The sequence below is a fragment of the Typopeltis vanoorti genome, chromosome 3 (assembly GCF_054136105.1).
Source record: "Typopeltis vanoorti isolate ZY-2024b chromosome 3, IOZ_Tvanoo_1.0, whole genome shotgun sequence".
Classification (NCBI taxonomy): Eukaryota; Metazoa; Arthropoda; class Arachnida; order Uropygi; family Thelyphonidae; genus Typopeltis; species Typopeltis vanoorti.
Genome location: NC_143551.1, coordinates 28,352,424 through 28,367,355, shown reverse-complemented (window position 1 = coordinate 28,367,355; position 14,932 = coordinate 28,352,424).

The following is a 14,932-nucleotide window of genomic DNA, read 5'->3' as shown; positions in this document are numbered from 1 at the left end:
CGTGTAGAAATGAATATTATGGTTTTAAAACATTGCACGAACTTTCTTGTTGCAAAACTCTTTTCCATGATCAGTGTTTATGTAACACGGCACTTCCTCTTTAAAAATAGACTCGAAAGCATTAACAACATCGTCTGCTGATTTCTCTTCAGTGTTCGAACTCATGCAAATCGGGAAAAACAATCAATGCATAATAGAAGGAAACACACACCCCCATTCTCTTTTGCAAGGGATGACATATCTGCCAAATCACATTGAAAAGTATGTAAAAGTGTTGGGACTTTGATTTGATTGCGTTTAAACTTTCTTCTAATGGGTTTATGTCTCACATAAGTAGGTTGTGTTGACTTTTCACGGTTTCATGTGGCAAATTTGTATGTTTCTGTAAAGATTTGACACTTCCAAAACTAACTAATGTATTAGGATTATGGTAATCTGCTAACTTTTCCATTGCTATCAATGATTTTTTTTTCTTTGCAGGTGAAAATCAAGAACCATCGCAAAAGTGGCAGTTATTTGCTTTTATAGCAGTACTGCTAATATTAGTGACCTCAGAAATTTCCATAATCATTTGGGAAGTGGTATCAAAATCAGGCAATCAAACTTGCCTCATCAAAGAAATGTTATGCCAAAAAACACATTTGCATTGGTGATATATGTAAATTCCTAGTTCTGCATATTGCATTGTAAATAATATCTGTGAAATAAATATGTAAACTTAAAAGAACAAACAGTGTCTTTGATGTGTTATGTATGTTTAAGTAAGAATACTTTGAAAATCACAGTGAATTCACACACGATTTATTTATTTATTTATTTATTTATTGAACTTTATGATCTTAATTTAGACAAATCAAAATATTCGGATGAATTATGAATAAAATATGAACTTGATTAGAATATGAATATAGAAAAAATACAGATGAGCTATGGAAAAAAAAAGTGTGTGTGTGTTTGAGTGACACCAGTATATAATTAATTATTCAGAAAAGTTCGAAAGACTGTCGCCATCACGACTTACTCTAAGAATTCCCACCCTTTAACAGTAAAGAAATACCCCAAATTTTATTGGAAAAATTAGTACAACCATCTATAGAAGAAGAAAAAAAAAACTGTATGTTTGAGTGACATAGCATATAATTAAATTATTCAGAAAACCCTCGAAACTGTGAATTTCCAAACACATAACATCACGATTCTTATCTCTAAATATCACCCACAAGGCAATAAACGAACCCAAAACATCACGTGATATTTCTGACAGACAAGGGCCCCAGCGAAATTCCAAACATTCCAAACTCAATAACAACAACAAACATTCGCGTCACGATTCCTTATCTTATTTTGATCTCCATCTTGTCAGTAGTGTCCACCAATCACGACACGATTACTTATCTCTAAAATATTTCCCTTTTCCATTCAAAACAACAACGTCACTTATTTAGAACAAACAAATGACGTCACTTATCTACATCTCATAACAACAAACATTCACGTCACGATTCCTTATCTTATCTTGATCTTCATCTTGTCACTAGTGCACTACCAATCACAACACGAATTCTTATCTCTACCATCACCCATAATCCCATACGTGAACGAAAACACAAGAACTGAAGCCAGTGACACATATGTCCACAGGGAAATTCCTAACTTTCCAATCCCATGAAGCCACGCCCACAATGACGTCAACCAAACACATCACGATTCCTTATCTTATCTTGATCTTGATCTGGTTAAAAGAGGCTCCCCTACTACTCGCCGAATTGAAGCCTTTTTCTATTCATATAATTAGTAATTTATTAGGACACCTTCTTGGCAATTGTCATAGAAGGGATGCAACTTCTGTTCGCTACAAACTTAGTATTAACTAGTGTCTACCTACTCACTGATGAGACCCCAATGAGGGTGCAAACCAGTGATGGGCGGATCTGGGTTTGAGTGGCTCCATTTGGAGTAGCTTTCTGCCTGTCTCTGAGTGGGGCGTCTGCTGAGATTATGGCTTTGCTTGGTGGTGAGGTGAGCCTGCCACTGGGTAGAGCCAATGCTGAGAAGTTCTTCTCGGTGATGGGGTGAGCCTGTCATCGAGTGGAACAACGCTGATTTGGGCGATCTTTCGAGATCGTCTTATTTTTAGAGCCAGCATCACCTATACATAAAGTTGAAACCGAGTGACCTTCTCTCATAATGTAGAACAGTAATACAGCTCCTAGGAGCTACGTTTACATTATGAGTAAATAGCAAGAATAGTGATCGAAGCTTGCTCCACCCTTTTAATGAGTTTTATTTGCCTCAGTTTGCACTACCAAATGGGGCAGGTGTCACTCTCCAGGTATTTACTTACGCTTGGAATCTCCGAACTTTATATACTCTCTATATTCGGCATGAAACTCTTTGAGTTTCTTATTCGGCTAAGAAACAATATGGGATGCAATATCCCTTAACTTAAATAATTAATGATAGTTAGCGATAGTTTGGTTCTAAACAGGAACGACGCTTTCTATATTCAACAGGAATGTCAAGAAAAGGCACCTGAAAATATAGACTTTGATGTTATAAAATGTAAATACTTTTTCTTTGTTGTACCTTCCTGCATTAATTTAAAATTTACTCGATAAACACTTTTCATATTAGAGCAATTCAAAGTGACTTACTAGGAATGAAAATGGCTTAAATATTGCAGTTGGGGGAAATATGTCGTCAGGTCGTCTGGTAATAAAAACAGTCCTGCTAACTAACATCGGAACAACATCTCCACCGAAACTTCTCTTGTAGTTCAGTGCTAAGAGTTTGCCATTAATATCTATTTCCTGAAAAACAAGAACAAGGGCATGTGATTCATAGGAAATTTGACTGTATAGTTACTCTCGTGTAGCTGGCATGCTCATGTTGAAGATGTTTTCATAAAAAAATCAATATGAACCTGATTATGCACCAGGCCAGTAAACTTTTATTTTCTATACCTCTGTATTTCCCATCTGGTTATTTTTCAGCGTATATCTAGAAAAAAAAAGAAAGAAAGAAAATTTGATTCTATTTCTTTATCTGCTATGCTAAACGTATAATCCTTATGCATCGTTAAAATAATAGTAAACAAAAATTAATCACCTTTCTTTTTCCTAATTTTACTCATGTATGATTTAATATATTTTGAAGGCATTTAAACACTCATTATCTTAAGTTCACATTTTGTTTTTAACCTGAATAATTAGAAGTCCTGTGTAGATCAGTGAAAGTGGTGCTTGCATCCTATGCGCTAGGCCGCCTGGAGGTAGACTTAAGTTCTAGCCTATTTACCAAAAGGAGGAACTGTTTATAAACTTGTCTTAAACAGGAACCTGAATTATTCGGGCACTGGCAAGCGTTTTTGTTTTCAGGAAACTCAGGTATTTTTCGTCTCGTAAACTCAAAAAAATCCACCGCAGAACCCATATTATTTCAGAAAGTAACAAATCTTGTTAGAGTTAGGTACCAAGAGATGGCAGTACTTCTTTGCCCGTGTCTTCATCGGTTGCCGTGTATAATTAATGCCAGTCATGGGCCAGCTATCTCTGATTGGCTATCATTGAGGAGTGAACTGCCCATTCGGTCCCCAAAAAAAGACAGATAGGGTTAAAAGGCCTTGACTACTCCCTATAAGGGGAAAAAAGGCGTTAGCTAATTATTATTATTATCACTGCAGGAATTGAAATATTATTAATAGTGATTATTCATATTTTTCGAAATATTTTATGAGGCAAGTTTTAAGAACACGTTTCAATGGCTTATCTCTTATTCATCTAAATCGTTGATAAGTAATTGCTTGGAGTACACAGAAAAAAATAAGTTATAGTTCATCAATGTAATCTTTACTTAATAGTGTATCCATATACAACTAAGAGTCGACATCATGTGATCCCATAAAACTGATTTATCCAACTTTTATCATTGTAGCTGATTATGCGGCGCATACACCTGGGTTCTAGATTCGAATCTAGCCTAGACGGGATGGACGTTTATGACGATATTTTCCTTTGATGATGAGTTACAAGTTTTATATCCCTTCCAGTGGCTGCAAGGCATATAAAAAATAAATGTTGTCTGTGAGATTGGGTTTAGGCCAAAGTAATTTGTTCATATCCTTCTTAAAGAGCTGGAACTTGTCGTCCTTTGAAAATTCTACATGGGGAATATCTTCCACGGAACTGAAGTAACCACGGAATGAAAGAGGATGTCAGTGTTAGTAAGTTCGGTGAGTCTGCCGTTCAATGAAAAGGATGTTAGCTGGTCATGTTCATGTAAGTTTAGTAGAGATAAAGGCATAATCGATGTTAATCTGCTCAATATTACCAAATATGAATATAATATGCAGAAGAAATATAGAAAATATGTAGAATCACAGAATGAGGAAACTAATCTGGATGTCTGAAAACGAAATTGAGAAAAAGGTATAGAGATCATCTATAAACCGAGATACTCTCCTCTGCATACATCAGAAATAATAAGAAAGATCTTAAGTACAGACACTACTGATGACGATTCTCTCATAATGTATGTGAGCTAGTAATTATCAATAAGTCGGACTACTCTCCTCTCAATGCAGAGGAAAGAAATGTTTTCAGAAGAATTTTAATAGCAGTCTATAAGTACGCAACCTCCAAGATTGGGAAAATTTTAAGTTTTGCAGATTAACACAAAAGTAAAGAAGAACGTAATAGTTTTAGTAAAAAAATGGCAAATGCGGGTGGAAGCTAAAATTCTGTAGAAGGGATGAAATTCTACCAGGAAAGAGGAGAAATAACAATCAATTCGAGAAAAGATGGTCTATTTGAGATATAGAAAAACTGCGTTTTGGAAGCATCAAAGGTAACATGACGTTTGTGCTCCATTGCAGGATATGTGGAGATTAGTGTTTAGTCTTATTGTGGATTATCTTGAGCTAGAGATATCTAAGCACCGATTGTTTGTCGTAACCTTGGATAAGTGGAGATTGCTATCATCAGCAAAACTGTCAATATGGATTGAAGTGAGTACGTCTTCGATATTTAACATACGCGGACAGAGCATGAAATACTTGAGTGTAGTAAATGACCTGAGGGAAAATTAGCAACCCAATTACAAAATGAGGAATACAGACCATATGATAACAATTTACTGAGAAGCCCTAGATACCAAACCTTATAAAATGCCTTGTAAATGACAAGTTCAATAACAAAATTTTCGTAAAGTATTTCCATGGCACGAATAAAGAAATGAGTGATGTAGGCCAGAGATCTGGTGTGGACGATCATTAGCGGAATCCATATTAGTGATAGTTTATTTGTTGAAAGTTCTCCAAACTCGGAAGAAGTTGACTGTTAATGACCACCTCCATAATTTTGGAAAACTTATTTAAAAGAAAACGTGAATGACATTTTTAGAAATAATCAACCCCGATCGTCTCGTAGATGAACTCGGGCCTCCTGAACATAGAATTCGTATTGGAGAAAAAGTGAAAGAGTTTGAAATGAAAAACAACACCTTAGACCTATGTGAAAATCTACACTAAATGTCGATTGATTCAGAAAAACAGGTATTTGCAATTAAGCGTAATGATAGAAAATTAAAAATTCCATTCTTAATTACAAAAATTAGTCCACGAAAAAAGAATTTGTATTAACATTCCTAGTAAAAATGATCATGGCCAACTAGAGAATAGAGAGAGAGAGAGAGAGAGAGAGAGAGAGAGAGAGAGAAAGTTTAGGAAAATGAAACTATTTATAAACGCAACTAAAGAAAGCTTCTGGAAGGTTCTTGAATGATTAGACCGGCACCGGAGGTTTCTGTGTCCACTACCATGAACATTTTCGTGGGCTAGGGTAGAGTATTGCGAAGCTCAGAAAAGGAGGAAAGAAAACTGTATTATATAGTTATATATTGCTTTTTCTATTAGAAATGTTAGAAGTATTTCTCTATCGATACTCTCGACACCTTGCTTAAATTCCACAAAACAGCAATACAGTCCTTTATGGTCTTCCAAGCTTAGCTCTGCTAGTTGGTGCAGTGTGAAAATCTGGTCTATTGTTGAATAGTTTCCTCGGAAATCTGCTTGCTCTATGTCTATCTGCCCTTCATAGTTGTTTTTAATCTATTTTGTATAATTCTTACGAATATTTTATAGGTGTGGGAGAGTAAATTGATTGGACTAATTGCTGCAGCCTCTTTTGTCTCCTTTCTTTTGTATTGCGATTATCTTTCAAGTTCTCCAGTCATTTCGAATCTGTCCTGTTTCTAGTATTTTATTGAATACTAGAAACAGGAGATTTTGTTAAATATTCTGTTCATGTGCTGTCTCTTCATATGACCACAGTTCAGTAGGGATAGTATCAATGCCTGGTGGTTTATTGTTTTTCATCTGTTTTGTTGAGTATCTAATTTTTAAAATATTTGGGTGGTCGTTAGTTTCTTTTATTGTTGTCATTGTAGTTTTGTTTCCTTGGTGAATATACTCTTGAAATTGTTTCACTAGATTTTTGTTATATTTTCAATATTCCCGGTTTCAGTCGTCTTGTTGTTTTTCATTATTACTGAATTTGAAGAGAATTGCTTTGTAATTTCTCTTATAGTGTCATAGATGACTTTTAAGTTGTTTTATTGGTATGCTTCTTGCATACCAATTCTTCTTGCATTGCTTAGCTTTTTCTTCTAACTATTTTTTTTTGGCGTTTTAGCATAAGTTATCAACTTTAGTTTTTAGTGCTCTGTATTTTTCTATACTCTCTTCATTGTTTTGTTTGTTTACAAGTATTTTGGCCTCTCTTTTTTCTTCCATTCTATCTAGAATTTCTTGGGTTCTTGGGTTATCCATTGCTTGTTTATTTTGGGTTTGGTATCTAGAATGTCTTTTGCAATTGATGACACTGTTTCGTTTCCTTCAACCCAGTATTTTCACTGTCCTGGAAGATTGAAGATTTTTAATTTCAAGCACATCTGTTCTAAACTGCTTGAGCTATCTTTTAGTTTTGATAGGTTTATGTATTATTTATTTCTGATATTGTTTTACCTGTTAATATTTCGTGGTCAGTATTGAAATCAAAGCTTCTAATGTTAGTACATTATTTACTGATCTTTTGTATTGTTTGTTTATGATGATATAGTCTTAGCAGTTCTTTATACTCGTATTACCATCTGTGGGATATTCATGTATATTTATTATAAGGGCGTTGAAAAAACAATGTGTTTGCAATCATTAGATCACTTACTTTACAGTTTGCATTGTTTGCATAAAACAAATAATGCATGTTGAACACATTATACCTAAAAATTATCACCTTTTAACTTCACAAGAAAAAAATGAATACATAAGGATATTTATGTTTCATGTGTCCATTGAGATTATTCATAAGGATATTTACTTTATGTTGTAGTGATTCGCAAATGCAAGGAATATGAAGCGATCTCGGCCTACTATTATAATCTTCTCTCTATTTTCCTTAATTTCCACTTCGAGCAACTGAGTAAACTGCAAAGAAAAATATCATATATTTTTAAATAAATAATTCGATATTCCTTTATACAAATAACACTACGATAATGTAGTCTTTCATGAAGTCTCTTATATTATGGTGGTAATCTTTAGTTTTTTAATATTAAGGGATAAGGCCAAAGTCAAAATGCTTCTGACAGTTAGGGCTAAAATCTCTTATTTCCCCTCCAAGTTATATTCGATATCAGATGTGAAAATTGAAGTGAAGCAACCTAAACGAGGACGTAACAATCTCAGGATAGAGTGAAACTGGTGAGGAAAGTTAGTTGCCATTGAAGAGAAACAGTAAAAGTAGTCAAAACCTAAAAAGTAGAGAATGTACTGAAAATTGGGTCGGAGTTGACTAAAATAAAAATACAGTAAGTGATATCGAAGTAGGGTTATCATAAATAAGTGGGATTTACAGGAAGGTACATTATTGTTTGAAGAGTATCGTAATTAGAGTGATGAACAACAATGGTTAGTTAATTACGTGGTTTATAAAAGGTAATTATTTTCCGCGAATAGGTGTCGATATTGGTAACAATAGATTCGGAAAACACTTTCCTAATTTTTATTTAGACATATTTAGGTTTGGGCAAATGTAGTATGGCGTATTTGTGTTAGTTCTGTTTACTTGTATGTTTCTTTGAATTCAAAAATTATGATCACATATTCATTGGAAATCCAAAATTAGGGTACAACAGATGGCATTAACCGTCTTGAGTCAGTGTCGAACGTCAACGATCATAAATGAATATCTCTGCACGGACAACTCAGTTGTTATACAGGAAAGTATTCCAGAGTCTGTAAATATATAAAGATTGTTTTTATGAAACAAATCACGCCATTTATGTTCAAAGTTATACTTCTTTAATTAGAGAAAAAAGAATCCAGTGTTCTCTTTTTTGGCCAAATGGTCACTTGTTGATCATTTGGTTTAGCAATTAAAACGATTTTTGATTATCAGGGAAAAGAGGTATTCACTGCGTAATAAAATATCCAGGTTTAAATTACACAGTAAAAATTAGTATTAAAATAAATCCACCATAAGCGTTTTGTCGCCTAACGAATATTTATGAATATTTATGAAACTTAAGAAATTTATACCAACAGAGGATTAATTACTACTTAGAATGTAGTATGGCGTATAGAAAATGAAGACATTGAGAAAGAATGTAATAATATAAAAGAAATTATCGCATTTGCAGCAAATGAAAGTCTGGGAACACATAAAAAATAAAAATAATAAATTACAAAAAATGGGACAATGAAATAAAAACAATAATTAAAAATAAAAAGCTGGCTTTTAAAGATGGTTAAGTAGCAAAAAACAAGAAGATGAAATTTAATATAAAAAAATGAGAAATAACCAAAAGAGAAACCAGAAAGAGACACAGAGAAAGCTAGGAAAATTTGTGTCATATCTAGAAAATGACACATACAAAATAAGATCCAGTGCGTACAAAATACTAAAACACATGAGTCCAGATATAAAAGAAATTGCAATTATAAATTCTGAAATAGATGTAAAAGAATTCTTGGATTACGTTACAGATCTTTGGACGGATAATACTGGCATCAAAAATAATTACACCAGAAACTTACAAAATACCTTAAATGATATGATAACAATGAACGAATAAGAGACAAACTAAATAATAAAAAAATGGCAAATCAGCAGGAGAAGATAGGATAAACTCCGATCTGTATATATTTGCTGGAAACAAATTTCATCAAACATTACTAACATTTTTAAATAAAATACATACAAATGCGCAAATACCAATAGAATGATTACAAGCATATTAATACCTATATTAAAAAAGTGGATAAAAAAAACTGCTAACTACAGAGGTATTAATTTATTGAATACATACTACAAAATATGTAGCAGAACTTAATTAAAATCTAAAAATGTTCAGTGAAAAAATATTATAGGAATGTCAAAATGGATTTAGAAAAGGACACTCTACAATGGCAGCAGCTTGTTTCTGTTTAACACTATTTATAGAAAAAATAAGAGAATTTAATTTGGAAACTCATCTTTTGTTTATAGATTACGAAAAATCATTTGACGAAGTAAAAGATATATACTGTTTGATATATTACATATAATATATATACCTAATATTTTACTACATGCAACATTGAATATATACAAACATAATGAAATAAAAATAAAAATATATAAGAAGTTGTCTGAAAAACAATCTATGAACCAAGGAGTAAAACAGGGATGCCCTCTTTCTCCAGAACTTTTCAAAATTTATAATAATGAAATATTAATACAGTGGATCACCTGAAACAATCAAGGTATAGAAATTTCACAGAATAACAAAATAAATACACTATTATTTGCAGATGATCAGGTAATAATATCAGATAAGGAAGACAATTTGCAAAGAGCAACATATAATTTAAGCATTATAGTAGAACAGTTTGCAATGAAAATTTCCATAGATAAAACTAAAACAATGGCATTTTATGGACAAAATCCAGTTAGAAACAAAACAATCTATCTATCCCAATGGCTTTAACAGGCCTTTAGGGCCCACAACCTTCCAAGCATGCTTGGATTTCGTAACCGAAATACGAGGATAGAATGGTCACTCCTATGCCTCAAGGTATTCTTGACTGTATCCTTGTGTGTTCAAGGGTCCGGTTTGCCTGCTTGCGGGATGAAAAACACCAGATAAACTGGCGGAAAAAACCCTACTGCCCGCGCCCAAGACCGGCTAACTTGGCTATGGTTGAGGAAGATCCTTCAGCTCCTCACGTCTCCGACGGGAATCGAACCTAGGACAATCCTTCCCCAGGCATATGGTTGCGAAGCGCAAAGCCACTAGGCTAACCGTGCGGACGAAACAAAACAATAGAACATATAAATACTTTCAGTTATCTTGGAATGTGTAATATCATATGAAGGAGAAAAAGACATAAAATTTAAAACTTCAAACTTTTTACACAGTTTATAGTCCTGATAAATAGAACACTCAACCCAAATATAGTACAAAAAAAAAAACACGCTTGAAAATATACAAAATTTTAGCAGTGCCAACATTATCATATGCCAGTGAAATTTGGGCAATAAATAAACAAGATAAACAAAGAATAAAAACAAGTGAAATTAGATTTATGAGAAGAACCGCAAAATACACATTATTAGATCAAAAAAGGAACGAATACATTTAAAAAGAACTAAAAACAAAATCAATAGAAGAAAAACTAGCAGTTATAAACAAAAATGGATTGAACATATAAACCGAATGGCCAACACCCGACATCCTAAATAAATACTAAAATATAATCGAATGGGAAAGAGAAGGCAGGATAGACCTCAAAAAAGGATGCTGAAATGGATAACGAGACTGTAACATACCAATATGGTTTATACCCGTAATTAGGGTTATGATGATGATGATGAGTATCTTGTATCTTGATAAGTAAGTTCAAACGTTTCAGCGGAAAGGACACCCTTTTTGCAAGGTGTCCTTTCCGCAAAGACGTTAAACAAATTCTCGGTAAGAGTCCAAAAGGAAAAACCTTGAACAAGATGGATAGACATTATTAATCAAGATAGTAACATTAAACTACCATTAAACTTGAGAAGTATAGTTTTCTACAAACAGGGTTGAACATAATAAACCCAGGACCAAAGGCTTGATCTGGGCTGTAGAAATAAGAAGACCTGCAACATACACTAAACATGTAAACCTTAAATATGTCGACATATTTAAGGTTTACATTGATTTAAGGTGGTTTACATTACCTGTTTAAGTTTTACATTGGTTGAATTCATAAAAATAAATTATGAATTAAAAAATTAGAATAAAGAATGAAATTGGAATAAAGCGAAACTTAATATTTTTAATTATAAATATATTCCGATTTTAACATTACCTGCATTTTACGAATGCAATATGACCAGATGATTTTATACAACTATGTTCCCTTTATAGACATCTTTCAACATACGTTAAACAGCAATGCACTTCTAGTTTTCTTCAGGTATATCAATATATAGGCCTATGTGAAATAATTTAAATTTCAGCAAATGAACTATATAGTAGAAGTTTGATGACTTGCTTCGAAATCTCATTGCTAATAAAAGATCAATATGAAGTCTGAATTTACAGTTATTTTTCTAAGCAATAATTTAACAACTAGTCAGTTTTATCTTATAATGAAAAATTGATGTTGGATAAGAGATTTTTCCATGGTGTTAAGGGTGGTAAATTTGTCTCTCCGAAATATTCTCAAGTATCTCTGATGTGCATACAAGATGATGGCCTGGAGTAGACTCTTGTCCTCAGCAAGTGAGACCCAAAATAAGACCAGGACTCCGAAACTTTCTAAGTGTAGAAGTACCCAGTGAGGACACTAGTGAGAAATAACCACCTGAAATGCTTTGTGATGCAGTGAATGTTATAATAGGAGATACAGCCAAGCAGTATCGCGGCACAATTATAAGACTAAGAGACCCATTGATATCTGATTCAACATGGGATCTAATCGAAAGAAGGCAGTTGGAGAAACAGAGAAAACGGGACTGAATAATATAAGAGATTACATAGAGAGTTCAGAAGAGCCATCAGGCAGGCGAAGAGAAAATTATAAAGTAATAAATGTGAAGAGATAGAATTCCAGACGATGAGGCACAATTATAAATGGAAGTTTTCTTTAGTTCGTCACATGAAGCAGACGTTTAACCCCAAATTGAATGTTATCAAAACCAGCAATGAAAGAGCACTAAGCGAAGAACTGGAAATCAAAACCAGATGGATAAAATACTGTCAGGAAATGTACAGCAAAGAGGAAATAAAAATGTGTAGGAAATCTTTCTCTCACCAGGAAAATTTTGATTTACAACTTCCTACAATTAGGCATTGAAAGAGCAGTTACACAGTTTAATAGCAGTAAGGAAACGGATGCAAATGTCATCATAGCAGAGTTTATTACGACCAGACGGGATGGAAGGATAAGATCATCTCATAGAGTTTTACAAGGATATGGGAGACAGCATTATGTCCTTGAAAGACATTTTTCCTACTACACAATAATGCTCCTCCTCATCAAACGATGCTCGTGGACCAGTATCTTCAAGAAACGTCTATCATGGGCATGCTTATCCAAGTTTCCTGATCTTAATCCCATTTAGCATGTCTACTATGCTGTAAGTAGACGTGTTGCTGTTCGGCACCCCCCCTCCCGATTTCAAGTCTTTGTGGGATTGAGGAAAGAGTTGCAGAAGTAATGTTGTTATTACTAACTGAGCTCCTGTACCCCATAATAAACAGCATGAAATGTCGTTGCGAGTGCTTCTCTATCGCGCTGAGGGATGACTTCTCATTGAGGCACATTTTTCTTCTCCTTTTGACATCTTGTTTTTAACTATTGACATAATGAACCCAATCGTTACGAATTAAAGAATTTATTTGCAATTATTGAAGTGTTTCTTTCGTATTTCATCTCATTCTTCTTTTCACCGAATTGCATAAAAATTCATCATACAATCTTTGAGTTATCACAAATTTTCCACCCTGTGTAGCTCAGTCGAATTACTTGGGTCCTCTGCTCTTGGTCGCTTGAAGTCAGACTTAAGTTGAAGTCTAGTCGCCGACTGGAGGAACTTTTTCTAAGCCTTTCTTCGACCGATTCCCGAGTTAGTCGATCTCTGGCACGGGCAAGGGGGGTTTTCATCCCGGAAACTCGGTTTTTTTATCCCGTAAACTCAAGAAAATCGACCATAGTACCCACATTATTTCAGACAGTAAAATATCTTATTTGGGTTAGGTACCAAGAGATGGCAGCACTTGTTTGCCAGCCTCTTCATCGGCGGTTGTTATAATTACTGATAGACATGGGCCAGCTATCTCTGATTGGCTACCGATGGAAATTGAACTGCCCACTCAGTCTCCGAAAGCTAGATAGGGTATAAAGGCCTCGCTTACTCCCTATAAAGGGAATAAAAGGCGTTAGCTGATTGATTGACAGATTTTCCATTTTTTCCAAATATTATGGAAACCAGTGTACATTAAAGGCAATTAGGAAGGATTTGACAGTAGGCTTACAGCTGGCTGCTGACGCTGCAAATATAAACATGACGAAGAGTAATGCAGAAGTTGTAGAATGATTAGCAAATGGTACCATTTTATGCATCTAAAATTATAATTAGTTTAATGTTACTAAATGTAAATTTAGTAACATTAAACTCTCCCTTGTAACATTAAACTTTAGTAACATTAAACACTCCCTTGTGCTGTGATGATGTATCCAACTGAGTATTACATTGGTAGGATTATGACAGGAGACACTGATCAGATGACGTATTTTCACCTTTTAATAATAGATACGATATTGAACATCAGGTGCCATATAGAAAAGATTGCAGTTAAACTCATTGGATAAATTGTGTACAGATAATGGAGTGGAACGTTGCCTCTTGAAACTACTTTGATACAAATTCACCTGCATTACTGACCGAGGATTTGGTTTCCAGGTTTCTTAGATGGTGATCACACTGTGGAGAGAGAGAGAGAGAGAGAGAGAGAGAGAGAGAGAGAGAGAGAGAGAGAGAGAGAGAGAGAGAGAGAGAGAGAGAGAGAGCGCAAACGACTGTGCTAAAGAAGGGTGAAATGAAGATTATGAAGACAGATTGAAAAAGAGAGAATTTCATAGCTTCCAAATAGTGAAATACAGTTGATATGATAGAAACCTAAATTTAGGTTGTCCATAACCAAGTGAAGCTTGGTGAACATCAACCTTGATTCAGGTCAAATAGAAGTTATCAGGATCAGATTTTCGCTTTCATAATAAATAATTGAGAAGTCATGGAAAGAATTTGTATTAAAGTTTCGCAGATCTGGAAGAGGCCTAATAAAAGGAGAAAAGAGGAAAGTTTTTCAAAATGTTGTTAAATGGTGTAAACACGAAATCACATTGAGCAATACATACTGTGGTCTCGATTTAAGCTGTAAACCAGCAGTTAAAATTGAAGGATGCACGGTGAGTTGGTTTGATGTTTAATAAGGTGTGCGAAAAGAGTGTATATTATCTCCACTGTTATTCATTATCTATGTGGACCGCATTCTGAAGGAAAGTTGTATTAAATCGGATATCAAAATTGATATTAATCATAGCACTTTATGCAAATTTACTAGTATGAAAATCAGCAATAGAAAGAAAAAGACGACGAAAATTCAAACATTCAAAACAGAAACATTCAAAATATCAACTGTACCTGAATGACGACCCGATAGAATATGTAAACCATTTCAGATATTTAGACACAATTTTTAGTGAAGATGGCGAATTAAATGTGGAAATATACAACAAAATCAGAAAAGCTGGTACAGTAGGAAGTCAGATAATACTTTATATGGAAAAGGAAAGAAATTAGATAAAACACTAAATTAGATGTATAAAAGACAGTGTTCAGATCAATTT